Raw genomic sequence first — 19546 nt, 5'->3', positions numbered from 1 at the left:
CTGCACACGAATTCTATACCACCTACATTGAATTCACCGATGTATTGCTGATATTTATGCGGCTTGTATGTGTGGTCACTATCTGGCTAAATAGCCCAATTAAATCATATATTATCACAGTTGTTTGACATTTGTCTGAATGTGGCGGAGCATAACAGGTGTTTGTATATAACTAGATCCTCGAAACGGTTGGTATGGGAACAAAATGTACGTCTACTTAATAACGTGTCTCAATAATCTACCCGGAATTAGAATTGGAGTATTTGTGAAATGTCTCTCGGATCTTTTCAATTCATGTGTTTATTTCATGATTAATAGCCTTTGTACCTTTGAGGATTACAATTATACACATTTCGTTGTTAATCCACGGTGTTGTAGTTTTAAATTATTCATTCCAGGATTAAGCGGCATAATTAAATACGTGTTAAGAACAATATGTCTTTAATATCGGTATAATTGCATCAACCATATTTGATAACCGTTGTAGGGCGTTTTTACCTGGTTTGTACGTGTGTGGGATATTTGCCACGTGATTTTTTAATTCACCACTTGTAAAACTTAAAGATTTCAGATAACGTTCCCCATTGCCAAAATATCAATAATTTCAGATCTTTGTGGCATCCAGGACTCTAGACAGATAAACAGAGATATTAATCTTGGAATAGTAAATATATCCGACATCGTCATTAATTTCACATTTTTACGGACAATTATTACACAAATATCTAATTTCCCCTGTGGAATAATTCCTGAGCAACAAATTGATACTGTGGTATAGTACATTATATATTAGACGAATTTTTATGATATAAATGATACCTAATTACATAAAAAATGAATAAATAGGACTCCACTGAAATTATTTTTCTCGGAAAACGAAATTTCCTTTTTATTATATACCAAACTTGCCCCACACCCGAAGTCTAGAAAACTGAACTCACTCTTCGGCACAACACGTTCACCCCCAACCCCGTTCCGTAAATTGGCCTCACTTTGAAAGCCTGATCATATAAATATAAGTGACATAAGAAAGCAGTAGAATTGGGTTGACCTAATCTGTCAAATTAAATTACATTTTCGTTATTTTGTAAACTATTTGACCCTATCTGAAAACAACGCAAGCCAGTTTCCGCAATGCATCAAAGTAGGTTTGTCGTTGTTGTCATGGAGGTAAGGGGAAATAACTACAGAGTAGTCGCGTCTTGTCAGAATTCCTTATCAAAGATTAATGTTCTGCTTAAATGTAAGGGAGGTTCGATTTATTGTGTTAGCTCATAAAGTACTCATTTTTGTTGTTGAAGGAACAACTTTTGTAGGCACACAAGCACTCAAGCGTCGCATGACATGATGGGAAATTTTATATTTACACATGTGAAAATATAAGCTTACCTTTTCACATGTGAAATTAGAAAGATATATTTTTCACATGTGAAAGTATAGAAATGAAACAATGTGAAAATGGTTTCTCCAATAAGTTTATATTTCACACTTAAGTATGTAATAAAAATCAACATAAAATATAATTAATTCGATTGTTTTATATATTACTGATGCTGAAACTATATCTCAGTTTTCCAATCTTTCCGAAAGAAATGAAAGTTTGCTTTACATCGTGACACGAAACATTAGTTGTAAGCAGCAGCTAACCGTGATAGATATTCTGGTGATATTTGACATGAATATTTCCTTATGTACGTCGAAATACCTATTATGGATTTTATCTCGTCAGCTCCAAAATCGGAATCCCCATGACCTTTGCCAATTAACTTCATGTCTTCACATGGAATGTTGCCTGTAGATTATGAACCATGTAGTAATATTCTGACACAAGTTGGTACGAATATTTTCTCTGTGCGAAGTTGGTACTGTAAGTATAAACATCATTTTTCTTAAACGCCAGATTGTGTCGGACGTGTTATTTTGTAATCCGAGCCTGATAAACTGGGCCATATCTACTGTGCCAATCAAATGTTAGAACATCTTAAGTTAAAGTAAATATTGAAATTATCACTTGAATCTAACACAATCTAGCTGGGAGTCCAATGTTTAAGGATGGGCAGAGTCTAATCTCATAAATCCTGTGCATTTAGTGTTAGACGTTTGTTGGCTTTCACGTGAACAAACATGAACAATGAAGGAATACTTTCCTTTTTGATTGCATTTATTGATATAAATAACACACAATCTGTCATATTTTTATTCATGCACCCGTAACTACAGAATAAGAAACGTATTAACTGACAGATTTGACTGTAAAAAAGTATATATTTAAGAGGAAATACCTTTTGAAACACGACTTGTTAGGGATTGTTGACAGAAAGTTGCAATGCTAATAACTGTATGGCTATGTGTGTATTACAAAGTGTTCAAACTCCTCACATGTTGTACCATACTACCAGTTAGATCAATAATATTTTGTTTCGGTTTGCTTTGGCCTTTTACGTCCCAACAACACACGTAGCTTATTTGGTACCGATCACCACATATAAACCATGGTCGGCCATCCATGAGGATTCAGTGGTAGGATTGATTAGATACAACAACATGAGTGATGCGCGCTAACCAGTAAGGCCACCGTGGCTCCTATAAAGCGAGAATGCAACGTGTGTGGTGATATATATTGTTGGTTGTATTTTTGTGTGCTGTTTTCTTGGCTTTAACAGCACCTTTGACACATTATAGGCTATATCATATCCAGGGAATGGGACTGTATATTGGTAATATTCTCCATTGCAATTACCCACAATACACCTCAGCCTTATCCTAACAGATGTATACATGTTTGGTTACACGAAACATTAAAATCGAATTTTTAGCAGGTAAATGCATTCGGTTTACTCTGATAATATCACACATCCCTCAGTATATTGTAAATGAAAATGTAATGGTATTGCTCACACATAATTCTGGAAAATATTTGAAATAAATGCTTTGATGCTGTTTGAAAAAACTATTTACGCTCGTCGCAGAACACGGACAGCTCGAAATGATTGTATTACCACTGCAATAAAATAAAAAACGTTAAGGAAAAAGTGAGTCATCTCAGATGTTATATGAGCCGACTGGGCGGTCATACGGAACTTAACATTAGTCCATCGGTTTACATGGGTGAGCCACATGGGAATCAAAGAGAAATCCTATGTTGAATGTGTCCATATATTTAACATGGTGATGGTACTTTTAAGTTAAACGTTCTCATGGGCTCAAAAGTGTTTATGGTGTTAAAACTGTTTATAGGATCAAACGTGCTTATTGGGTCATAAGTATTAATGGGGTCAAAAAAGAATCGTAATGTTAATATTTTTATATAATATCCACAGACACAACATATACTATCCAGCACTCTGTGAGTAGTGACCAATAGTCCGTCATCTACAATCCAATACACCATACTAGGCTCCATCACTACATCAACTATTACCCAGCACACGCACACACTTTCTTTCTTTCTCTCTCTCTTTCGCTGACTCAGTATCTCTATGTGTCTCTGTCTGTCTGTATATGTATATTATTTTTACAAGCCTATGGATTTTCTTTCATCCTGACCAAGAAACCACCACGTGACCAGATCCAATATATGGAAATGTTTTAAAATGTTCGTCTAGACCAGTGTCAGAATTCCGGAGCTCATATGGACTTCAGCAGAGACTGAAGATATCCGGAATATTACGGCTATAATGACCTAGATTATAAGCTTTACCAAACTCCCGAAGCATCACAGACTGAAGCAGAGCTTGAAAACCATATACTGGGAAAATGTTCAAATATCAGTTTTGACTAAAAGTTGTGCCGAAATTCCGAAATTCACCCTGACGTTAGCGGTGACTAAAAAAATACGGAAAAAGTTGAAATATGGTCGAGACTAAATGTATGGATAAAGTAATAGGAACTTTTTCGAAGATTAAAAGGAAATTTCCTCCAAACGTAAAACCTGTACAGATAATTTATTCTAATAATGTCAATGTCAGTGACGTGGCCTTACAGAGGAGGTAATTAATGCCAAAAACGTATATATTGCGCACTCTGATCGTTGGGAAAGCAGACAGGTACGGATTCATGTACGATGATTGTCATATGTGTGGATGACATAGGCTTCAACATCTTTAGGTTTTCATTCTAAAACGTCAATCTAATTTGAGTAAAAGATGTGGATATCATATTTGCCGAATTCCTTCACTCTAATCTTTTGAGATTAGAACGATTCCTAGGTATTCATGTTTAATTATGTTTCCTCGTTATACTTTCTGTAAACGCTAACTCCTAGAAGATTTCTAATGTTTCCAAAAGTAATTTGAAGGCCATCATTGTTGCCGTCATATTAATGCTGAACATTTCCCTCCAATTTGTTGTATAGATATTATCATTAAGACAAGAGACATGGGTGTATATGGTAATTTTAGTTTTAAAAGATTTTAAGCGGTGAGATATGGTAATGTTAGAAATAAATACAAGCTGGCACATCTGATACTGATAAAGATTCTGACCCATAGGACTTGGAGTCAGTATTTGTCATCACCGTAAAAGTAAGAATTTATACTGTTAATGAACCCTGACTTTGTCTCCATTCTGTATTTTTGATAAACTATTGCCCTGGTGTAAAACTACCGATCTGTTCCCTGTAAAAGGCAGTTGACTTGAGCCCTAGTTTGGGTGAACATTAAAAATTGGCTGGGAGTCTACGTTGTGTTGGATATTATTGTTTGCAACTTTTGTTCCACGTAACACTCATACAAATTCGCAATAAGAGGGAACATGTTTTAGAAACATAACACGAATACTTGGGCCAGAGTTTGATCAGGTGGAGATGTCATATGGTACTGAGAAAAAATAACGAGAATGATTAATACGTAATGATGGGAAGAATAAATCGCAAGGGGATAATCTAGCTTGTTTATTACACGAGAATCATAAAGTGAAGTAAAAAAAATGACGATGATAGTTCCAGCGTGCTTAGGAGACAGTAAATATATCTACAGAACACAACTTATTGTTCAATCATACCAAAATGACTATCACACCACTCATTGATAATTTTATCAAGCGTTGAGCATTCCTGAATATAGATTTCAAATCATCAACATCATGACAGCTACTCATTAAGCCTGTACATGAGTTATCGTATTAGTAAACGAATAACCTCATGTTACAACCTGGTTGGCAACTAGCGTATGATGATTCGAGTAAAGTTCTTATATAACAACTGTTTCATTCAATTTTCAAAAGTCCAAATACGTCCATAAGTTAAAGGTGGATATTTTTGTTTGTTTGTTTCAGCAAAAAATAGTGATCATTAGTATTTTTAAAACAATGTTGTGTATTTCTACCAAGCCCTTATGTATTTTAATGGACAGTGACGTGACTCGGTGACGTAGTTGTCAGTTACTGCTTTATAAATCACTGGACGTTAATGGTATTTCAACAGAAGCATGACGCGACAACAGATATTTACTTTGACCGTACTATCGTGCTTTGCATTGACAAGGGGATTCGTCGGGGTCATCGCCACTGAGCCCTCTAATTAATTCTACTGAAGTTGACACCAACGGTAACTACATTCTGTTTTGGAAATGTAACAGTACATACATTACGTTTGGAGTCCATGTGAATACCTATGGAAATGTTGGACTCGGTTTATCCGATAATGGTAAGATGTTCCCGGCAGACGATGCGGTCGGATGGGTGAAAGATGGGGTCACACATTTTATGATAATTCATTTTATTTGTCATTGTGTAACAATTATTTCAGCGCACAATCAATCATATGGAATACTTTAGAAAACCCCAAACATAAACAGCAAAAAAAGAACAAGCTTAAGAGAAAAATGCATGTTTTGGTGTTCTGATCATTACATCTTGTTACACAGCTTCATAAATAGTGGTGCTTTCTGATTTTCTTGTTTTTTATAGTTTAGGTGATGGGAGTATACTTAACCCGTCGTGCATCTTGTGTCCGTCAACAATTGCTATTATAAACGTCATCTGAAAATCCACCAGGTCAGTTTTAACCCAGTTAAGCATAGGGTATTTCGGAATTAAGGACTTTCATATATTGTTTACAAGTGATCCCAGTTCACCGAGTAATATGTCAGTCAATATATAAAGTACAACCACGTAACTAACTTGGCAAAATTCTGCTAAAATATTCGTTCAATTTTGTACAAATGATGCCGATCGGCCATCAAACGTATCTGCCGCTGCTAAAAATAGAACAACTTTCAACTCTCTGAACAGAATTGCAGCATATATGACAGAAACAATCATGGCATTGAAACCATTCCAATTCAGACAGATTATAAATGTCCACAATCAAATATAGCTGCGGTTACTAAAACAGAAGAAATTTTTAGGATGTTAGGGATGTGTCCACCCGGGGAACGATTGCAGTCCCACTATGACCTTTTGTATAATGACTAGATTTACTAATAAAGTTCGTTCGCAACCAGGGGACACAAAAAAGATGGAAAAGGAAATGTATACTATTTGACGGTAAAATTGGGAGACAATTACAATGTTGGTTTGAAAATAACTTCCTGCTAAAACAATTTTTATTAAAGACAGATTGATAACTTTTGAAATTCTTTCTAAATATATTGAATTGTTCTTCAGTCGAGAAACATTATGTTAAATTATATTCATTTGGTAAATTCTATTGTTATCATTATTATTATTATTATTATTATTATTATTGTCGTATCCGGCTATACTTTTCACATGCACTATTGAACCTTTCTTAGACTACGTAAATAGCTTCCCTGGAATAAATGAAGTTACGAAATGGTACATCGGTATCGGTCAAACCGTCCATGATTTTGTGCGTCAGATATCTCACAGCCTGGAGAGGTGACAATGCATGCAGTTGCCATGTATTTCTATTATTCTCCCATTCATAGCTTTACACTCCAATATGGCTGGCTGATGAGTGGCTGATGAGTGGAACGAACTTGCTGAGAAAACATTCTACAGTTGTCGTTTCCAAAAAGAAGTGAATGGAAAAACATATACCAAAATGAAAAGCAATTCAGGATGAACTTAATAAACACAGCAACACAACACAAACAACATTTCTAATATTTCTATTTTAGAAAAAGATATTAATCATCCATTTGGAACCACTGTATACATCTAAGGACTGCCACTAATCATATTCCAAACGTTCAAGTCTGCGTCTTTAATGGTGTAGGACAAGCAGTATATTATTAATGGAGGGAGCGACAGACAAACAGACAGTCAGGAAGACATAATCCGACCTTTCTAATATATGCAAAGAGATATAAGTAACTTATGCTTTTTATCTTCAGTTTCAATGATGATTATGAAAAATTCAAATAATGTCAACAGCTTGAGAAAAATCGTTGCTATGACTGTAGAAGAAATGTTTGTGAGATACATAAAGTAGTGAATTGGAAAAGGTAAATCACGTTTAACAACCTATGCATGTTGCGGATGATGATGACGATGATCATCGCAATGATGGTGAAGATAATGGCGATGATAATGATGATAATTGTTATTGTTATTATTATTTCATCCACGTTTATAATTGATTAAAAGAGCTTTTAAAGTTTGTGGTTTCTGTGTGAAACTGTCTGAAGGTGATTTCATGGTATTTGCGATAGGTGAGTTCCTCCAATTACTAGGTATTCAAGGTCTACTATTGTTGCCAAACAATAAATTTAATTTCTTCCCTTCAGATAATAATTTTAAGATAATGAATACTGGACAGCAATGCTGTTTTAGCATGCAGATTATTCATATAAAACATCACATTCCTCAATCCAAGAACACAGATTTAAATGTATTTCGTAAACAGAAGCTAAATCCATTTGTTTGAAACACTGTAGGTAAATTATATATATCTGATTAGGGTAAAAATAGACGTAGCATTCTTCACCATAACATATACACTTCTATCGAGGAACTTCTACGGTAACAACCTGTTTTGTTCGAATTGTACAATTTTTGTAAGCTATTTATTCAGTTTCAAAAAAACGAGCCGTCCTCTGTCAGTCTGGAAGTATAAATACTGAACAAGCAATACCTTATTGCACAAGTTACAAATACATAGAACATCTAGGCTTAGAATATAGACACCTTGGTTCTATATGAAGTAAAACAAGCTAATTTGCATTCACTTAAATGATCTTACGGAGAAAAGGTGCACAAAGCATTGTGTATCATCTATACATTTTTTTATGCAAATGCAATTGTTTCAGTTGGTATCATAGCAACATCATACACGATTCGAAATGTACAAAAACTAATTGCTTACATCAGTGGAATGCAAAAACAAATGCAATATATTGCATACGTACTGCGGAAATGGTTTTAGAAACAAGGGTATCAAAAAAGCATTAGGTTAGAGGTAATTAACAAACATAACAATGCATTCTTAAATCGGGCAATATCAATATGTTCTGTAATTGAAACCAGTTTGCTTGCATGTGCCATTGCAATATGACTTATGTAGAAAGGAAGTCCGTTTAAATGTAATGTGTTCGGTTGCGAATCTTTACTATGTACATTTGCTACTTGACTTCCGTAAATAAGCCCGAGATACAGAGTTAGCAGCTTCACAAAGATCGTTTTAAGTTTTACCTGTTGTAATCTTGTGTCACATTGGTCTTTCCTAAATAATTCGACAACAATTATGTTTTCTCACAAATATTTTTAATAGATTCGGTGCTCTACCTTGCTACTGTGTGTGTAATTTACATCACGAGTGCATATTAATAGATTGTTGTTTCTTGAACTTGTAAATAATAACCACAAACCGTAGCTAGATGTTGTTCTATAATTACATATAGTAATATCTTCTTTATAAATTATGCTTTTGCAATGGCTTTGCCATTTCAATTCTCGCTACCTAATACTTTAATCTTTGAATATTTATATATAAGTTTGGTATATTATTTAAAGGTGATTTATTTGTCGCTTAACACGCATTCAAATCATGAAACTTTTGTTTCTTAACAAGTCAAATGAAAACAATAAATTCGTAGTAACGGGATCCTGAGTTGGTGTTGTTTATGAACTTTTTTGAGGATTTCACCAAAATGACCATTTAGTTTCTGCAAACGGCGTAGTTATAATTTAAGTTCATCAAGGGTAGGCCGATTTACTTCAATATATCTTGTTGTATGTCCCGCTTTCGGCCATTGTGATCCGTGAAATATGGTTTATATTTATATGCGCACAAATGAAACCTGTTCGTAATTGTTGTGCGATGTGTATTTGATCTACTTGCTATATATATATATATATATATATATATATATATATATATATATATATATATATATATATATATATATATATATATATATATATATATATATACAATTTTTTTCTCCAAACGTGCACTTTAATCGTGTGATGCTTTGCCATGTAACGCATATAACAAAAATAAAACTAGACATATTGTTCAATGCTTGATGCACCGTCAGTGTTATATACATCAGAATCATGTTACATAAAAGTAATACGATTAACGTGAACTGATGTCAAACGTGACAATATATTTTTAATAATAAAATCATATCTAGCTATTGGTTCTTTACTCCCCCACACCATTTCTCGCTCTTCACATGTTTCTGTATTGGTTTTCTCCAGAGCTTTAACGTCTGAACATATTAGTCTAAATATACAATGTTGAGGGAAGAGTAGGAAAACGACAAAAAGATCATTCTGATGAATCTGGCTAGATAAAATAGGTAAAACATAACGTAGATTATCAGTATTATGGTTTGTTGTGTTGGAGGCTGCTGAGTGCTAAGCTAAATTGACCCAGGTCCATCAGCAGAATCGAAGCTTTAGGCCAAGAATTCCATAGTGCTATTGTTGCAAAGGGCACACATACGTGAATTTGTATCTTTTGATATGAATTTGCCTCAAGATCAAGAACGACAATAACGGAATATTCAGTTAGATGACTGGATGCAATGTAAATGTTGTACATAACTTATTTATGTACTCTTTTGTCTATGAGACAGAGACAGGCATCTGACTCATTAATCCAAGCACCTTGATCCTAATATAACAAGAATGGCTGAGATACTAGAATATGAAGAAGAAACGCATTGGCTCTGCACCCTGAACCATTTCAATTCGATTTTAGAGTGTATAGTTTTGGTAGATAAAGCTGGCATACAATAGTTCGGGACAGACATGAACGTTAAAGGCTAATTCTCTTGTACGTGTGTTTTCTTTATCATCTTTCTTTTGATAAAGACAAGAGTTTTGTTTCCTTTGTTAAGAATTTTATCTATATGGCAATCGCACAATTGATGCTTTATGTATTCTTGCCAAGGTGTGTGGTACATGAAACTATCTTTGTTATCTTTCCATGGAGGATATAAGGGGCCTTCAATGGTTTTATAGACCGCGTTTTAACAACACCTGATATTTACAGTGACTAAAGTGTATATCACACGTTTTTATTACTAAACTTAAAGTAAGTCAATGTTTTTCTGTGATGTCTTGCCATCTTGGTATAATGTTAGAGGTATCGTCAGCGAAAATTCTGAGCGGTGATTTCATTTCCTCGTATACGTCGTTTATATATAGACGGAAAAGGATAGTCCAATCACACATCCATGTGGAAAGCTTGACATCACCAGCACAAACCTCTAATTTCACGCCATCAATGACAACCATCTGGCTACAGAAGGTCACAAAACGGTATTATCCATAGAAATGTTTTGCCATATCACACCAATTTCCATGAAAGCTTTGACGAATACTTCTAAAGTTGCTAAGTAACCGTGAAACATCTTTGTATGGTGTTATACTTAATGCTTACACAAGTGTTCAAACCTTTTCTATAGATGAATAATGCAATACAAGACATTAATTGATAGATTAAACACTTGCTCCATAGATGTTAACTGTACGGGATATGAAAATATGTTTAAGGGAAGTCAAACAAAATGTATCGGGTGCAGATAATTTTTGTATTGTTACTTCAGGTTTTATGTTACAATTCCTTTAGCAATTAATCCTAAAATTTCTGGACTCTAAATCATTTATTTTATCTATTGTTTTACCGCCGTTCAGTACTGCATAGTATACAAGGTGTTAATAACTTTTATCTTGGCAAAACGTGATATATCAGAAAAGATATAGTGTATAGAGCTGTTGTTTAACTCGTGTTCAAGTTTAATTTAATATTATATATATATATATATATATATATATATATATATATATATATATATATATATATATATATATATATATATATATATATATATATATATATATATATGGGTGGGGTGGGGGTGTAATTCCAATTTTTATGACTTGAACGAGTAATTCGATTGGATGCATGTGGTCACGTGATACTGGTCTGGCATTTTTTACACATCGATAAACTCTGCAAACTACATTTGGTTCCCTGTTTCCACGCCATTTGATGTGAAGATTTATCTATATCAACGTTTTACACCCTAATAATAACAACAACAATCAATCCACCCACTCCTGTGATTTCTAATCAAAATTTACGAACCCCAGATTAAAACGGTCCATTATAAGTTAAAACAATGCAATTGCACAGACCTTCCTGCACTCCACCACTTAACCCTTTTGCGGAAGGCGTGTGGTAGGCTTTACAAGCCAATCTTCGGAAATTATTTCACTACACCTCGACAACATGTTACACCAGCGGTTATTAAAGGTCACGGTCACATGTCAGCCAAAAGATTTCTCAAAAAAAATGACACGATTTTGCTTTCGAAAGATCGAAATGCGTCGAAAGTAACAACAACATTACTATTAACTACAGGTGTCATACGCAAGTGTAAGAAAGGAATATTACGTGTTTAACCGCAACACCCATTGTTTGGAACAAAAGAAATATTTGTTGCATATATTTCTTAGGGTTAATATAATATCGTCCAGGAGACAATATTTAACAATATCTGCTTTTATTCAGCATTTCGGTTCGATCTTCCCTGTGGGTAATCAAGGTACATACTCAACTTACGTTAAAGGTGATACGATTATTATCATAGATAATACATTGTCTAGAATTTGATAAACATGCTTCATGTGAAACCCCTTTGTGATCCCCAAAGATAGCTTACTGTACGTAGAAACCAATCTCCGCTCGACGTCCCAACTTTAGTAACCTAGTCCCCATTTTCGAACTTGGTCAAAAAGTAGGATTATCATCTGTCATTAAAATATCAAATCTCTCATTGCGGACTTGTTAAAAATCACGTTCGCAAAGATGTGATCATACAAACACGGATCTCATGTAGGAAAACGAGAGTACAAACGTTGCAGACATTGGATCATCCATAAACATTTTGAATAATGGAGGGATATTGTACAATCTGTCCATATATATGTCACCTAGCAACAAAATATTATGAATTGGTATAATAGAAAAAGGATTTAAATAAAAACCTTTGACTTTTGTCTCGCCAGATCATGCAAATACAAGATTTACCGGAGGAACCGGGTGGCCGAATTTTAGTAAATGTCGACCTTTACTGATCACTGCCATCTTGCCTCTGTCAGCGTAGGTTCGAATCTCTGGTTCGATAGATGTTGGAACGCGAGAAAGTTTGCCATATGCTTCTCGTGGATCATTGGTTCTTCCAAGAGTCTTTAAGGATTCTTCCTACACCAGTTATGCTGGCCGCCATGTATAGCCTATGATGTGCTGAAAATGGCGATAATCCCACAACAGCAACAGCCAAAACAATTACCACACAAAGATTATTTGCATTATTTGCACAGTTGCCTTTCTGAGTATTCATATTCCGATAAAGGAAAAGCACATTAAAAATGTTTTATTAACAAATTTTGTTCCATGGAAATGTTCACACGAAGATTGCAAGCCAACTAAATCAAAAGGGGTTATACTGAAATGTTCATTAGGAGTCTGCAAATCAACTGGACAAGGTTTTTTTTTTTCTCAGTCGTTATCTCGTTTCAATATTACTGATGTATCTCCTTGCCGTTACCTGCCAATGTAGTGGGATAATTACCCAACAGACCGGGTGTATACTTTTAAAACATTCTGAGTCGGCAACATTATCTGCAGATCACAGTGATGTCCGAATCTTTGATTTTCTTAACAGAAATGTGCGTGCTGTTTCTTGTTAGACTACCAGAATTTAAAGTGTTCGCGATGTCCCCACCTGAAAAAATCAGTTTTATTATTATTTATTATTTAGTTGCAGCAATACGTTACTTTCTTATTAATTCTTTCGTGATCCCTTTTAAATATATAATACTATCATACAGGCTAGAGAATTTTAAATTCCTACTCTACGGAGATTCTATCTCAGGTCCGCGTGTAAACGGCACCCATCGCTTTCACATATCCATAAATCAAGTTTAAGATGAGAATTAATTACTTGGTCATCATGCGAGTGTGTCTGCTACACACGAGTGCATATAACACCGATTAAGTAGTATCATGTTTTGGTGAGATGTGCTTAGTTGTGAGTGAATTGGGCTTGTGCGTGCAGGCAAGGCGATGGGTGCAGTATTATTTGTATTAAATATGAATCCTGCCTACTATTATCAAGCATTCTTCTATAGATTCCAGGGATATCACTTTGGTTCTGACTGGTGTATATGGTGTATATTTATAATTATCTGTCTGTCTGTCTCTGTCTCTGTCTCTCTCTGTCTGTCTCCCTCTCTCTCTGTCTGTCTGTCTATCTGTCTGTCTGTCTGTCTGTCTGTCTGTCTGTCTCTCTCTCTCTCTCTCTCTCTCTCTCTCTCTCTCTCTCTATATATATATATATATAGTGATTACTTCAAGATCTTAGTATCAAATTTAAACTAGGCGTTTTGTTCAAAGAATTCACTGTTCACCTCTTCGTTCTTAGTTTGATTCCAACGCCTATAGCCCAGACAAGAGCTAATTGTTAACAATTATGCTCGACGGTTCACCAGAGCTTTTTCCTTTTTTGCATCTTAAAGGCTGCTTTATTATTCAGTCTAATGTTGTTGTAAAATTCGAGACAAAAGGGCTTCAAGAAAACAATTGATCAACTGATTTTTAGGTGTAAAGGAAATGATCCCAAGTTTGATGGGATCAGCTACATGGACATATTACACAATGAATTTTACTATATATTCTCTATATTTGTTACTCAGTACTGACCTCTCCACTGTGAGACAATCAATAGAAATCATATGTTAATCCACAAGACCTTCAAAGATGACCTCACGGTGAAGTTATTGTCAAAGGTTGACCTGCATTGTATTGAGAGTCAGCACCGTAAACAGAGCAGCATGTAAACAGAAAACAGCTTTCACTTCCGGATCATCATTAAGGCCTTTTTACTCACTGTGCACTGTCCCCCAAATGCACACGAAAAACCACACCCTGAGCTCATATTCATAGAATAAACAATTACCTTTAAATCCCTACCAGAAATACATAAATATAACTCTTGTATCACCACCAAAATGAGAGAGGAAAACAATGTTTTAAAAATATACTAGAACTACATTCGTGGGTACTGAACTGGAAGCTCTAATTGTGACTTAATTCCATATGTGCTATGATGACATTCCCCCCAGAAGGATTTCAACAATTCCATGACACCTTTATCGCCTGGGCAATAGGAGAAGTAAATGTTTCTTCTCTTATTTTCTCATTCTCCTCCTTTTCCAGATAATGCAACTATCAACACACTACCAAGACCCTTACATCTATCACTGCCACCAAAATATATATTAGTACAGCTACTGCTGTTGTTGTTACTGCTACTATTGATGCTAATACAATTACTTCTTCTACTACTACTATTACAACCACTGATATTGCTACTACTCCTGCAACAACTACTGCTACTGCTGATGCTTTCACTACATCAATCACTCCTATTGCTACTACTACGTTTGCTGTTACTACCACGAGTATCACTACTACTCATAATATTGCTACTGCTGATGCTGCTTCTATAATACCACCACTACTGATACTATTTATTTTGAAACCAACGAAGCTTAGCAGCATTAATTTTTAATTTGACATCATTTCTTAGATGAATTGAACATGACACGTGTATTTGACTTTAGATCGTTTCAGGTAAAATGACCACTTCTTAATGAAAGAAACATAGAGGCAGGGATTCTGGTCCTTGAATTATGACAATGGTTCGTTTTAGTTATTAATTTCAACAATAAATTTAATTCAGTCGTTATGGACAATTATTACAAAATATCAAATATCACCTGTTATCAATTGCTTGACTACACATTGAGGATCTTTAGTAATATATTCCATGTCAGATGATTTAGTGCTATATAAATGCTATATAAACATATTTATAGGTTACTGCATTTGTATGGGAAAATATGAAAGAGTTTTTTGGATGTAATACTACACAACATTGGGAGCGCAGTATATTCTTCCGACAAAAGGAGTTCATATTTTCCCATACAAATGCAGTAACCTTTTTATTGTATGCTCATTTATTTATTCTACCTAAGGCTTAATTATATAAGCAAAATACACTACAATAAACAACGTAAATGAATGTCTGCGGCATGCCAGCTAAATACACAAGCGCATATTCACCATTACACAAATCAACATTATTACTGCGCACATAACTCCGCCCAGATAAATTTGAACTTAGTTGCGCGCTCGACATAACTTTCGAAAGAAAATGGCGTGTCTAGTTAAAATTGAAATTTGGAGTCATATTGTGAATGAATGTGCATTACAAAACTTTTCCATTTGATCTGGAATGAATAGATTTTAGTATTTTTCTCGATTCTAGGAAATTTCGTGATTATGGACTGGATCTGTATGTGACAATTCCACATGAAATACATGAGACTGAAGAAGTTAGGGAGAAGCGTGTTGACATCTGCAAATGTGTTTCTATTTCTGTCATTGAATGTTTGAAATCATAATGTGGGGAAAATATGAAGTCTTTCAATTTCAGTTATCAAAAAGATGCTATGGAATTTAATGCTTATTTCATTTTGAGTGCAGTAAGGAGGATGTAATTGCACTTATCGTCGAAATTACAGTACAATTTTGAAATGTGTAATCCAGATTGAGAACCTATGACATGGCTCATGTAATTCGGATTTGCAGAATTAAGAAAATACATTTTGAGGAAATTCAGGATGTAAAGCTGTAAGTATATTTTATTTTGCCATTCTTATCACCAGCCAAAGAAGAGAGTATATGACTTGTCACTTGTCTGTTATTTGTAAGGACCTTATCTTGCGTCTGTTGTATACTGTAGCTAGCCTAAATCCGAAACATTGTATCAACGCGGAATGTGCCAAAGCAGCTGGTATGTGGCAGTCCACGAAGCATCTGTTTTAGTTCATTCAGAAATAAATTTAACCAACCACAACGTAAATAGCATCTTACGCGAGTGTGCATGATTTGTGTACAAATCAAAAGTGCTAGCGTCTGCGTCAATTGCTTGTTTACAATAGAAAGTAGTTCCTTTATGCACGCGAATGCTATATGTGTATTGTCGCGCGGAATCAATATCGGGTAATACTGCTCGATTCTGACAATGTAAAGTTAACGGGGAAAAATGAGCATATAATAAATATATATATTGAATTAAAGATACTCCTTTGACATTCTGTATTGTTTACTCCAAAATCTAAGTTAGACATAAATTACAACTTATTCGGCTGTTTCTAATATTATTGAAGCTGAAACTTTATCACAGGTTTCCACTTTTCCGAAAGAAATTCGAATAAAGTTATCTCCCTTGAAAATCAGCTTTCCATTTTCACACGAAATAAAATTTGTAAGTAAAAGAGATCAATTACTGTTCAATATATTTTGGTGCAATTTTATTATAGACATAGCTTTGCCATTATTGATTTCATCTCTTCAGGTCCATATCGGATATCCCTATACCGTTTTAACAATTGACTTCGTATCTTAACATGGAATGTTGCTTGTAGCGGGCATGTATTCTGGCGCATTTTGGTAAGAAGATTTTCGTACATACCTTGATGGGCCTTTATGAGTTTTGCCTGGTCAACTCCATTGGAGTTCTGTACGTTGTCGAGCATATTCTTCTTTTCACACGAACACATGGAGTACTGTTAAACCAAGAAGTATTCCAACTATTTTGATGAAAATAAGCATTGTCTCTTAAACAGAAATTTGCATTTAATAGATGTTGTCTTGTGTACACCATTTTGGATAGATTTTTGGCTACTGTCAATCAAATTCATATATTTTCCATTTGTTATTTTTGTACATCGGTATTACAAACTTCTGAGTATATTCTCTCGCTAGCTGTTGTCAACTTTGTTTCACAGACTAACGTGTGTCGTCTACTCCATCTTGGAGAGAGTTATAGCCCTTGCCGATCAACTCCATATGTTTATTGTTACTTAGAATGTTGCTTGCATTGATGAAGTTGACGTTACGCATTCATTGCCATAATTTGGAGAAGTCATTTTCCGTCTCTTACCCTATCCAAAATCTGGCTTCCGAACGCCAGTTCGTCTGTTTCAAGCTCAACAAAAAAGCTTGTGCTGAGATGGAACACTTTGCATTGCCATTGCCTTTGTCGCTAATAGCTTTAATATTACAGATCTTAAAATAAAAGAAAAATAATTATATATTAAACTATTTGGTCTACCTTTTAATTTTCAAATCTCTCCCGAAAGAAATATACATGTTCGTGTTTGAAAATGACACAACTTTGTACCTTACAAAAGCATAACTGAACAAAACCAAACTGACCAGTAGGTACTGTAGGTCATTATCATAAACATAATTTGCAAAAATGCTATATTAATAGCTAACAATAACCTGGTAAATGGACCATATCTACCGTGCAAATTGAAAGTCAAGACATCATCTGTTAATGCAAACTTGACAATATCACTTAATTTAAACGAGGTTTCGTTGGAAGTCAAATATATGACGGCCTGAGATTCTAATTTTACAATTCAAGTGCATTCATAGTTCGGGGTTTAAGGTCTTCAGCAGGAACACAGATAATATATGAAGGAATAAGTGTTGCTTGTTTGTGTTTATTGCTTCAAATTACACAAAATCTAGGTATTCTAAATGACTATTTTCAGGCATGCGTTAGTAAATAAAATAGCAAACTGTTTGACTGGCTGACATGATTGACTGTTTAACTAAATTAAAAATAATATATTTAATTACTAATTGAATTTTCAATGCAGAATGCTTCTGACTTGATAACATACAAGGGCAATGAAAATAATTATTTGTGTAATCCGTAGCTTTCGAACTTGTGATACATAGGATCATGTTGTCAATTAGATCAAGAACACCTTTGTTTCAGTTTGGACAAGCTTTTGTGCATCCCAACAAAATAAATAGCTTTTTTGGTGCCGATGCCCAGAGAAACAACATGGTAGCTCACCAAGGCTGATCCAGTGCTGGATTCGAACCACAAGTCTTTCAATCGCTTCTAAGGCACGCTCAAGAAATCGTGTATAAGTTTTTGTGTTTGTTTTAGTGTGCTGTTTTGCTTAGCTTTAACAGCCCTTTTTGACACATTATTGGCTATATCATGCCTAGGAATGAGACTGTATGGCAGTAATATACTCAAATACCCACGATTCAACAACAACGTAACTGACTTTATCGTAAGAGATGTATACGTGTTTTGTCACAAACGAGATTAAAATCAAATTTTTAGCAGGTTGAAGCACTCGGTTTACTCAGTTTTTATGACACGTCCCTCCATATATTTTAAATGATAAAATCGCAGAATTGCTAAGAATTAATTCTGGAAAATATTAGACAAAATATATGATGCTATTTACAAAATATTTACCCTTTTACAAATGAAAGAGGCAGTCAGAAATGATACTATTAACACTGAAATTAAAGCACTTTAAGGAAACAAATGTCAGTCAACTCTTTAATTAAGCAAGCGAATGCAAAACGCGGCTTATGATTGGCTGGATGCCCGTGATGACAATCCAAGTTATCCGTTCCATTTCGGCTTTCGCCATTATGCAATGCATAGTCACAACAGGGCCTTTCAATAAAATGAAACTTGAAACAAAAACGAAAACGATTAGCTCCAATCTCTGAGCACTAGATGGCAACTGAAATATTGATAACGGTAGTCAGGGTTATAAAACTCCTTTTGGTTAGGAAATGAAAGTCAAACAAAGGTCTTGTCAACGCTAGTATACAATATTCGCTAATTTTCGTTTGTAGTATCTTTGAGTTTATGAAACAAACGAGGGGTGATATTTTCATCTTAATCTTTGGCTATATTTAGGCTGTCGTACATCACCTCATATCAATTTCCGCGTAAAATTTATTAACGAATCGATTGGAAAAAGAAATTTTGTGAAACTAGTTATCTTTTCTGTAAAATCTCATTTTCACGAGAGCTTGGATTTTGCAACGGATCATTATTTAAAATCTGAATAACAGGAAACATTTTAGAAAGATAATTCTAACACCTGAGGCCAGGCTTTGAACTCATAAGGGCGCTGAGACTAAATGCAGACAAAAGGTTTACCAGAATGATAAAGTAATGAAGGAAATAACAGATTTGTATGTTCCGGCTAGCTTAGCACAACA

Source organism: Sinohyriopsis cumingii, chromosome 17, assembly GCF_028554795.1.
Source record: "Sinohyriopsis cumingii isolate HCF-2022 chromosome 17, ASM2855479v2, whole genome shotgun sequence".
NCBI lineage: Eukaryota > Metazoa > Mollusca > Bivalvia > Unionida > Unionidae > Sinohyriopsis > Sinohyriopsis cumingii.
Note: the sequence above shows the minus strand (reverse complement) of the source record.